We start from the raw sequence: 12,073 nt of genomic DNA, 5'->3' as shown, positions 1-12,073 counted from the left end.
CGATGGGCTTGGAAATGTACAAAACATTTTCTATAGACGGGATGAGCTGAAAGCAGGCAAGAGTGTGTTCACTAGACAGGAGGAACACAGCTATTTGGAGTGAAAGGTCAGTCCACAGCATCATAATAAACAATTACTACTGATGTGGATATTCACAACAAAGTGATGACACTACACTTAATAAACAGCACCAAAAAATAGACATAGCATGGACAAAAGTTCCCCTATATAAATGGCTGCCTAGACTTAATATCCTTGTGGCTCCTTGGGAGGTATCCTTTGAGACCAAACTGAGACTTGTCAGAGAATGTTGCCCTCTGCCTGTTGAACTACCATACTGCAAGAAGAAATAATGAGCCTTAAGTACAGATGAACCTTGTGTAATGTCTTAAAGGAGAACCATAGTTTACATGCAATCTTGTGGTCTTTTTGCTATGAGAAGTGCTTATTTTGCCTTTTTCAGTATTTGTGCTTGACTTTGCCATTTGGAACAAGGAAAACAAAAAAATTAAAACCTCTGAACTCTGATCTTTCACTGCTTTTGTACATTCTGATTGTGCAGTTGAGGGTAAGGATGCTCAAAAGCCCATGGGGAATTTATATGCTTTCAGAACACTGTGCCTGTTTTAGTATGATGACCTTTTAAAACACTTTGTTAAAACGTCAGTTTTTGTAATTGTATAGATACTCAGCTAATTCTGAATGCTGCTGGTGGCATACCTAAATTTTCATATCGCAAAATATATTCTTGTGTGCAGCCTTTCCTACCTTGAGATGCTGTTTCATACAGTGAAGATTGTTTTCTTTTTACTAACTCATTTCAGAGAAAGAATTTTACTGTTAAGTAAGCTGTTTTTTTCCCCCACATGTCACAAAACAATTCTTTTTTTTTTTGCTTTTTTCCTCCAATAAATGATAACATTGTGATCTTTAATAAATCTAGTGTTGTCTTTTATTCATGTTTGTTTTTCCAGGAGTCACTGAGCCAAATGAAGATTGCAGGACTATGAGAAAAGACCATGTCTTTAATATGAATCCTTAATGGTAGTGTACGTCGTAGGCACTTAAAGATTTTTTTTTTTTTTCGGTACGCGGGCCTCTCACTGTTGTGGCCTCTCCCGTTGCGGAGCACAGGCTCCGGACGCGCAGGCTCAGCGGCCATGGCTCACGGGCCCAGCCGCTCCGCGGCATGTGGGATCTTCCCGAACCGGGGCATGAACCCACGTCCCCTGCATCGGCAAGCGGACTCTCAACCACTGTGCCACCAGGGAAACCCAAAGATGTTTTTTGAGATAAATTGATACGTTTAGCCTCTCTTTCAAATTGACTTCAGGATAAACACAGGTCTAAGGACAGTTCTGAAGGTTTTTGAAAGGTAAGACATTTCAAGTGTTTATTTTGGAATATTCCCACACACCTAGCTGGATAAGTCACTTTATGTAAACTAGGTTGTCAAATTAATAACGAAAAGGTTTTTAATAATATTTCCTTATTCTTTTAATGTCTGTAGCACTTGTAGCTATGCCAGTTCTTTCGTTGCTGATACTGGTTATTTGTATCTATCTTGATCAGTTTAGCTTGAGGTTTATCAATTGTATTGATAGTTTCAAAGATAACTCAGTTAAAAAAAATTGAACATTTAACTAAAGAAGATATGTGAATGGCAAGCAAACACATCTAATACATACTGTGTTATTATATGAAGTTTAATAAAAACAGGTAAAACTCAATTCTAGACTTCAGAGACACATTCTTAGGTGGTAAAACTATAATGAAAGCAAGGAAGTTATTTGCAAAAAAGTTTGCATAGAGATTAGTTTGAGAGGGATGGAGAGGTTAATGATTGGGAAGGGACAGGATGTGGAGGGAGACCCTGGGTATTGGTTGTGTTTTATTTCTTGATCAAGTGGTACTTACAAGGTGTTCACTGGTAAATCGTTGCACTGTGTGTTTTCTGTGTATGTGCACTTTTGTGATGTGTTATATTTTATAATAAAAGAACCAGCTTTGGTTTCATTGATTTTCACTATTGGTTGTCTGTTTTCTATTTAATTGATTTTTTTGGTATTTTTTTTTGGTCCAATAACTGTTTATTGTGCTTGCTTTTACAATAATTGATTTCTTTTATTATTTCTTTTCTTATATTTACTTTAGGTTTATCTTACTTTTCCAGCTTTTAAAAATTTATTTACATTTTTCCTGTTTATTCTTATACATCCAGCATTCAAGTTATAAACATTTAAAACTCAACATATTTAGTTAAAAAAATGGAGGCTTTGGGGATAAAACCCAATGGACTAAGGTTCAGTCTCTTATTTTTTATTTTCCTTGTTGGCTATTTATTTTAAATATAGCAGTGTGTACATGTCAATCGCAGACTCCCTAACTTTCCCTCCCCCCCACCCTTCCCCCTGGTAACCATAAGTTCATTCTCTAAGTCTGTGAGTCTGTTTCTGTTTTGTAAATAAGTTCATTTGTATCATTATTTTTTTAGATTCTGCATATAAGTGATATGATATTTCTCTTTGTCTGACTTACCTCACTCAGTATGACAATCTCTGGGTCCATCCATATTGCTGCAAATAGCGTTATTTCATTCTTTTTAGTGGCTGAGTAATATTCCATTGTATATATGTACTACAACTTCTTTATCCATTCCTCTGTAGATGGACATTTAGGTTGCTTCCATGTCTTGGCTACTGTAAACAGTTCTGCAATGAACATTGGGATGCATGTATCCTTTTGAACCATGTTTTTCTCCTATATATTCCACATATAAGTGAGATCATATGGTATTTGTCTTTCTCTGTCTGACTTACTTCACTTAGCATAATGTCCTCAAGGTCACCCATGTTGTCATAAATGGCAGGATTTCCTTCTTTTTTATGGCTGAATAGTATTCCTTTGTGTGTGCGTGTGTGTGTGTGTGTGTGTGTCAATATCATGCTGAGTTCAGTTTGCTGTTTTTTTCTTTTTGGGGGGGGATTTTTGCATCAATGTTCATAAGGGATATTGGCCTCTAGTTTTTTTTAATGGTGTCTTTGGCCTCATAGAATGAGTTAGGAAGTCTTCCCTCTTCAATTTTTGGGAAAAGTTTGTGAAGGATTAGTTTTTCTTTAAATGTTTGGTAGAATTCCAGTGAATCTATCATGTCCAGGGCTTTTCTTTGTGGAGATATTTTTGATTACTGATTCAACCTCCTTACTAGTTATAGGTCTATTCAGATTTTCTATTTCTTTGTAATTTAGTCTTGGTAAAGGACTACCAAGCGTTGTGTGTCTAGAAATTTGTCCATTTAAAACTAGGTTATCTGGGGGCTTCCCTGGTGGCGCAGTGGTTGAGAGTCCGCCTGCCGATGCAGGGGACGCGGGTTCGTGCCCCAGTCCGGGAGAATCCCACATGCCGCGGAGCGGCTGGGCCTGTGAGCCATGGCCGCTGAGCCTGTGCGTCTCCGCAGCGGGAGAGGCCACAGCAGTGACAGGCCCGCGTACCGCAAAAAAAAAAAAAAAACAAAAAAAACTAGGTTTTCTGGTTTTTTGGCATATAATTGTTCATAGAACTCTCTTGTCCCTTTTATTTCTGTAGGATTGGTAGTAATGCCCCCACTTTCATATCTGATTTCAGTAATTCCTGTTATCTCTTTTTTTCTTGGTTCATTTGGCTATAGTTTTGTTGATCTTATTGATCTTTTTTGTTGTTGATCTTTTTGTTGCTCTTTTGTAGATCTTGTTGATCTGTTTTGTTTAATTGATTTTTTTCTATTGTTTTCTATTCCCTATTTTATTTATCTCTGCTCTAACATTTATTATTATTATTTTTCTACTACTAGCTTTGGGTTTAGTTCTTTTTTTCCCTAGTTCCTTAAGTTGTAAAGTTAGGTTGTTGGTTTTAGATCTTTCTTTCTTCTTTCCTTCCTTCCTCCCTCCCTCCCTCCCTTTCATTTTTGTCTGCTTTGGGTCTTAGTTGAGACATGTGGGATCTTTCGTTGCTGCGTGTGGGCTCTTCATTGTGGCATGTGGGCTTCTCTCTAGTTGTGGCATGCAGGCTCTGTAGTTGTGGTGAGCGGACTCTGTAGTTGCAGCATGCGAGCTCCAGAGCACATGGGTTTAGTAGTTGTGGTGCACAGGCTCTCTCTAGTTGTGGCGTGCAGGCTCTGTAGTTATGGCACACAGGCTCCAGAGCATGTGGGCTCTGTAGTTGTGACACATGGGCTCTGTAGTTGTGGTGTGCAGGCTCAGTAGTTGTGGCATGCGGGCTTAGTTGCCCTGCGGCATGTGGGATCTTAGTTCCCCAACCAGGGATAGAACCCGTGTCCGTTGCATTGGAAGGCAGATTCTTAACCACTAGACCACCAGGGAAGTCCTGTTTCTTGTTTTTTAATGTAAGCATTTATAGCTGTAAATTTCCCCCAGGACTGCCTTTGCTGCATCTCATAAACTTTGGTATGTTGTGTTTTCATTTTCATTCATCTCTAAATATTTTCTAATTTCCCTTGTGATTTCTTCTTTAATTCATTGGTGGTTTAACAGTGTGTTGTTTAATTTCCATAATTTTGTGAATTTTCCAGTCTTCTTTATGTTATTCATTTCTAACTTAATTCCTTTGTGGTCAGAGAAGATGTTCTGTATGATATATGTATCTTTTAAAATCTACTGAGACTTAATTCATGGCCTAACATATGGGCTATCTTGGAAAATGTCTCATGTGCATTTGAGAAGAATGTTTATGCTGTTGTTGGTTGGAGTGTTCTGTATGTCTATTAAATCTCATTTGTTTATTGTGTTAAGTCCTCTATTTCCTTACTTTCTGTCTGGTTGTTCCGTTCATTATTGTAAGTGGGATATTAAAGTCTGCAACTATAACAGTAGAACTGCCTATTCCTCCCTTCAGTTCTGTCAGTTTTTGCTTCGTATATTTTGATGTTCTGTTGTGTGCATAAATGTTTATAATTGTTATATCTCTTGCTGTATTGAAACTTTCATTAATATATAATGTACTTCTTTGTCTTTTGTAAACTTTTTTGCTTAAAGTCTGTTTTGTCTGATATAAGTATAGCCATTCCTCCTCTCTTTTTACTACCATTTGCATGAAATATCTTTTTCCATCCTTTTACTTTCGACCTGTTTGTCTTTGGCTCTCAAGTGAGTCTCTTGTAGACAGCATGTAGTTGGACCATGTTTGTTTATCCATTCTGCCAATTTTTGTCTTTTGACTGGAGAGTTTAATCTATTTACATTTAAAGTAATTACTGAACAAGAGGAACTTATTTTTGTCATTGTGTTATTTGTTTTCTATATGCCCTACAACTTTTTTGCCCCTCATTTCCTGCATTTTTGTCTTTTGTGTTTAGTTGATTTTTTAGTAGTGAATTATTTAAAAACCTTCACAGTTTCCTTTGGTGCTTTTCTATAGCTATTTTCTTTGTGGTTACCATGGGAATTATGTTTAACATCCTAAGTTGAATGTATAGCAGCTTATCTTCAGTAACATGTAAAAACTATGTTCCTTTACAGCTCTTGTTGTCACCTCTTTTGGTTGTTGATGCCATAAAATTACACCTTTATACATTGTGTGCCTGAAAACATAAACTAACAATTCTTTTTTTTTTGCGGTATGCGGGCCTCTCACTGCTGTGGCCTCTCCCGTTGCGGAGCACAGGCTCTGAACCTGTGCTCTGGACGCACAGGCTCAGCGGCCATGGCTCATGGGCCCAGCTGCTCCGCGGCATGTGGGATCTTCCCGGACTGGGACACAAACCCGTGTCCCCTGCATCAGCAGGCGGACTCTCAACCACTGCGCCACCAGGGAAGCCTCTAACAATTCTTTTAAATGCATTAGTCTCCTAAGTTCTGTAGAAAACAAAATTTGGAGTTACAAACAAAAGTTATAATAATATAAGCTCTTATACTAATAATTGCTTTTTTTCTTTAAACGTATTACTGTCTAAAATCGTGTAGAAAACAAAAATACAATTATAAACCATTGTTACAATAAAAGTAGTTTCATAATTGCCTAGGTATTTACCTTTATTGAGATCTTTGTTTTTCCATAATGGCTTTGAGGTATTGTTTAGTATCTTTTCATGCCACCTTGTAGGACTCCCTTGAGCACTTTTTGTAGGGCAGGTCTAGTAGTCATGAACTCCCTCAGTCAGCTTTTGTTTATCTCTGGGTGTTTTGATTTATTTCTCACTTTTGAAGGACAGTTTTGCTGAATATGATTCTTGGCTGGCAGTTTTTTTCATTTAGCACTTTGAATATATTGGCCTACTGTCTTCTGGCCTTCAAAGTTTCTGATAAGAAATCTCATTGAGGGTATTATTGAGGATCCCCTGTGTGTGATGATTAGCTTCTCTCTTGCTGCTTTCAATATTTGCTCTTTGTTTTTGGCTTTTGAAAGTTTGGTGTGGGTTTCTTTTTTTTTGCGGTACATGGGCCTCTCACTGTTGTGGCCTCTCCCATTGTGGAGCACAGACTCCGGACACACAGGCTCAGCGGCCATGGCTCACGGGCCCAGCCGCTCCGTGGCATATGGGATCCTCCCAGACCGGGGCACGAACCTGCGTCCCCTGCATTGGCAGGCGGACTCTCCACCACTGCGCCACCAGGGAAGCCCCTGGTGTGGGTTTCTTTGAATTCACTTTACTTGGAGTTTGTTGGGCTTCTTGGATGTTTATAATCATGTATTTCATGAAATTTGGGAAGTTTTCAGCCATTATTTTTTCAAATATTTTCTCTTTCCCTTTCTCTCTTTTCCTTCTGGGATGCCCACAATGCATATGTTGGTGTATTTGCTGGCATCCGAAAGGTTCCTTAGACTGTGTTCACTTTTCTTCAATCTTTTTTTCTTTATTTCCCAGCATTGATAATTTCCATTGTCTTATATTTAAATCCACTGATTCTTTCTTCTGCCTGCTTAAATCCAACTTTGAATCCTTTTTACCACCCTAGCTCCCATAAGCTGTGTGCAGGCTGTTCCAGGAACACTGCATAGCTGCCTTCCAGGTGGCTGGAGATGGGTGATGGGTAGCCATTACTGTGTAAGAGCTGAAATTAACTAAAATCAACCACAATTTATTGTCCAAGCCTTCTCCTCAAAGTTGCAAGCCTTCAACAGACCCCAGAGTTCCAAAATAGTTATATCAGACAGATTCTGCCAGTCCAGTTATTGTCTAGGTGGGGAGACAGATTCCTGGTGCTTTCTACTCTGCCACTTTCTCAGAATTTTCATTATCTTGTACTTTCATTGTTTCTGTTAAAAAATCAGTTTTATGATAGTTGTTGCATCTTTGAAAGCAATCTATTTTTTCCCACCTGGCTCTTTGTACTCAGTATTTTACTGTGATGTAATTAAATTGTCCATTTCTTTTTATTATCTTTTTAGAATTCTTAGGGCTTCATGAACCTTCCCTCAGTTCCCTTCCCCCATTAGTTTTGGAAAGGTCTTAGCTGTTATCTCTTACATTATTTTTCTCCTCTCCTTCTGGGACTAATTAATATGATAGACAGTCTCACTTTATACTTTATATCTCTTACCCTATTTTCTGTGTGCTTTAGTTCTTTTATTTCTTTACATTTAATTCTAGGTATTATCTTCTGGCTTCTTCCATTTCATTTGCTCTTCAGCTGTGTCTTATATAATGTTGAACCTATCCACATTGAATTCTTAATTTCAGTTGTGTTTTTAGTTTTAGAGTTTTCATTTAGTACCTTAAAAAATAGTTTCCTGTTTTCTGCTGAAAAATCCCTATACTCTCTTTTATCTCCCTGAAAATGGTCAGCACGTGTCTGTTAAATCCATTTTCTGAAGGCCCCGATAGTTCTGTTTATAGTGTCTTTGTTTTTTCTGGTTTTCATTCATGGTGTCTTGTTCCCTTGTTTGCCTGCCTATTTTTTTAAAATAAATTTATTAATTTTATTTACTTATTTTTGGCTGCGTTGGGTTCGTTGCGGCACACGGGCTTTCTCTAGTTGTGGTGACCGGGGGCTACTCTTTGTTGCAGTGCATGGGCTTCTCATTGTGGTGGCTTCTCATGTTGCCAAGCATGGGTTGCAGGCATGCGGGCTTCAGTAGTTGTGGCACACGGGCTCTAGAGCACAGGCTCAATAGTTGTGGCGCACGGGCTTAGTTGCTCCGCGGCATGTGGGATCTTCCCGGACCAGGGCTCGAACCCGTGTCCCCTGCATTGGCAGGTGGATTCTTAACCACTGCCCCACCAGGGAAGCCCCTGCCTGACTGTTTTTATTTTGTGCTAGGTGTTGCATTTGCAGAAAGCTTTTGAAATAATTTGAAGCCTAGAATCTTCCATAGATAATTTATATTTACTTCTGGGAAGTGGTTGGGAGTACCAGCACTGAGGGTAATTTCAAGGTGATTGGTAGCTAAGTTACTCCTGGTTTACTCTATCTCCTGATGCACAGCTCTTCAAGGCCAAACCCAAAGATAAGGAGGATCCATCACTTGTTCCCCTCCTTATGTCCTAGTCTCCTTGCCCCTACCTAGATTCAGGAAGCCTTCAGAAGTGCTTGCCAAACCCTTAGTCTCTTCTTTTGGAATCAGCAAAACCTTCCCAGAAAAAGCATTCCAAACACCCAGATCACTTCCCCAGACTCTGTCTTCTTCCCTATCCTGACTATAATTCCTCGCCACTTTGTTGGATCTCTGATGCTTTCAAGTAGATAATTATATTTTGTCCAGATTTTCTGTTTGTCCTCAGGATGAGGGTTGGTTCAGATTATTTGGCTTGCTATTAATGGAAGCAAAAATGCCCTCCTATCAACTTTTGCGATGCCCTCTATCATAGTCACAAATGGCCTTTTCATGCTTTTTATGATGTTTAAGCTTTTGACTAATAAGAGTAATGACCTTATTTAGCCTCCTTCCCTGCCTTTTTAATTTTTTTTGCAATTTTTATTCAACTTTCACATTTTCTTTTTTTATTTGGCATCTTTTCTCGAGTTATATCAAAGCTGAATGCAAAAGAAAAAAAATTGTGTTGTGAATATGTCTATATATGCAGGGTAAAATTTGTTTTCATTCTTCCTGTCTTCCTCATAAAAAGAGTAGTTTGTTGGGCCTTAGAAATTTTTTGTTTGGGAATTTAGTATTAGAAGATACTATAATATTTAGTAATTTAGGTAAAATGCTTGAGCTGTACATTTTTAAAAAACTTGTCTTTTGGTTATTCATATATATAATTAAAAAATTCTTATTAGACATATATATTAATAGTGGGTAATTAATAAAAATCTACTTTCAATTTATTTTCACCTGAATTATTTCATGGAACTCATGATTCTGTTTTCTGGAGTTATGTTTATCCTAAAGGTAACTTAGGAAGAAGGGAAGAATGTTGGCCTCTAGGAAGAACATCAGAGAACTTGATTTAGGGTAGATAAGCCAATCAGCCAATGGGCAATATCTCCAAAAATCAGTAATAAGTTTCTACATAGAAATGTCTTATTTTCTAAACAAGCAAGTAAAACTTTACTCAATTATCATGGGATTGGGGGATTAAAGTAAGAAATAAAGGAATATGTCAAATCGTGAGGTCCATTGAGGATCTAACTTGAGGTTGCTTCTATTTCAACATTTTCATAAATATTCCTCCAGAGGAATTACAGGTGAAATTGAGAAATTTGTAGATAATGCACAATCCATCTGAAAAGTAAAAATTCTAAGCTGATGCAAAAATGCAGGAAAATCCAACCAAATCTTATGAATTGTCACAAAAGTGGTAGGTGACTAAGCATACAGTGAAAAGCAACCCAAATTGTGTTTATGATCATGGGCTCCAACTTGCCATTTGTCACCTAGAAACTCAGGGCCAAATTAATTTTTGAGTGAGGTTTCTGGTGAAAAATCACAGATATTTGGGGGTCTGACAAATAGATTGCCAGTGGCTTTGTAAAATCGAAACTTTCAGACATGGAAAAGGGATGAGCTGTTGGCATGGGAGGGTATCTTAAAAAGCTCTTGTGACGGTGATTTGGAACTGACCCTAGACACTAATGAAAGAGTAATCCTCCCTAAATCACCCCAAAGCTAGTAATCCCTAGGGCTGCATGTTGGTGATTAAAAAAGAAAGGTAGGAGCAGCTGTCTTTTTGTTCAGTTTAATTATGACCCAGTACCTGGGTGAGTGTTAATTTCCTGGTGGCACTGTAGGTGGGTGGAGAAAGGTGTTAGGTTTCTGCACGCTGCAAGGACTAAATGTGCAGACATGAATTCTGCCTTGTGTATGCCCAGGGATGTGGACACTGTTCAGGGGAGCTCAAGCTCATGAGCTCAGGTTGCGTGGCGTTCAATTTCTGCCCTTTAAGTCTGAGACATGGGCTGCCGTGTGCCAGAGGACATAGCAGTGCTATCAGGTATCAGCTAGACTGCACACCTTAATTAGTAGCCCCCCACCTCCAGCAGGGCAGCTGCTGGGCCTGTGGGGTATAACTCCATTAAGTCATCTGGAAGAAGAGGAACATTTAGCCCTCTTAATCCCTTTAGCAGCATTCAACACCAGAGGTCACAGAACTGGGCATCTGCTTTCTCAAGTTCCCAGTTCCGAATATTCAAGTTGGTGTCTAAGGGTGTGTTCACAGACAGCCTGTGAGCTACTGGCTGTTCTTGGAAATTAATGCCCCTGCTCATGGTGAATGTGGAACACCATTCCTCCCAACTCGTCTCCCCTGTGTTTTCTCTATTTGAGAATGGTCCTATCGTCTGCCCAGTCATCCAGCCAGATGCTTGATATCATTGCATATGCCTTCTACCTCCTAAATAGCTCTTGCATCTACTGCATCCTCTCTTCCATTGCACCTGCCTTGTTCTCCTTCACCATCCCTCTTGAGGGTTTCTGCAGCATTCTCCCTGCCTGCCTGCAATCCCATCACTTTCCTGTCCAGCTTCCACATTGCCACCAAAGCACTCTTCCTAAAGTGTCAATCTCATCAGGTTGTCTACTTGCTTAAAGTTACACAGTGGCTCCTAATCACCTATAGCTGCTTTTGCTAATCTTCAATCATCTTACCATCTTTGTGATGTTCAAATTTTACCTTCGCTATTGCTTTATTATTATTTTAATTTAAACCACATCTCTCCTTTTAGTTTTACTTTTTACTTGTCATTGGAAATACTATCCTTAAAGGCATGGGTTTCACATGCTAGTTCTCTGCTGTAACTACTATAATAATCAGTGTTAGGCTGCATGCCACCTAAAATTGTTGCCTTGTGGGAAATACTGAATATCCAAAGCCATTTATCATTTCCTCTCTAGTCTAATATTCCACAGGCTTGACTCCTTGATATTGTTTGAACATATACAACCTTCCAAAACTGAGTCAAGAAGAAACAGACAATTTGAACAGACCAATCACTAGTAGTAAAATTGAATTTGTAATAAAAGCTCCCAGCAAACAAAAGTCCAGGACTGGATGGTTTCACAGGGGAATAATACCAAACATATAAAGGAGAACTAATACCTGTCCTTCTCAAACTATTCCAAAAAATTGAAAAGGAGGGAACACTCCCAAATTCATTCTGTGAGACCACCAATACCATGATACCAAAACCAGACAAAGATGCTACAAAAAAAAGAAAATGATATCTTTGATGAATATAGGTGCAAAAATCCTCAACAAAATATTAGCAAACCAAATCCAGCAATATATAAAAAGGATCATATGCCATGATCAAGTTGAATTTATTCCAGGGACACAAGGATGGTTCAGCATTCACCAATCAATATGATACACCACATTAATAAAAGGAAGAATAAAAATCATGATCATTTCAATAGATGCAGAAAAAGCATGTGACAAGATTCAACATCCATGATAAAATCTTTCCAGAAAGTGAGTATGGAAGGAACATATCTTAACATAATAAAGGCCATTTATGACAAACCCACAGCTAACATCATTCTCAATGGTGAAAAGCTGAAAGCCTTTCCTCTAAATTCAGGAATGAGACAAGGATGCCTACTCTCACCAATTTAACATAGTATTGGAAGTCCTAGCTACAGCAGTCAGCCAAGAAATAAAAGCCATCCAAATTAGAAAGGAAGAAGTAAAACTGTCACT

This window comes from Mesoplodon densirostris, chromosome 2 (assembly GCF_025265405.1).
Source record: "Mesoplodon densirostris isolate mMesDen1 chromosome 2, mMesDen1 primary haplotype, whole genome shotgun sequence".
Lineage (NCBI taxonomy): Eukaryota > Metazoa > Chordata > Mammalia > Artiodactyla > Ziphiidae > Mesoplodon > Mesoplodon densirostris.
Note: the sequence above shows the minus strand (reverse complement) of the source record.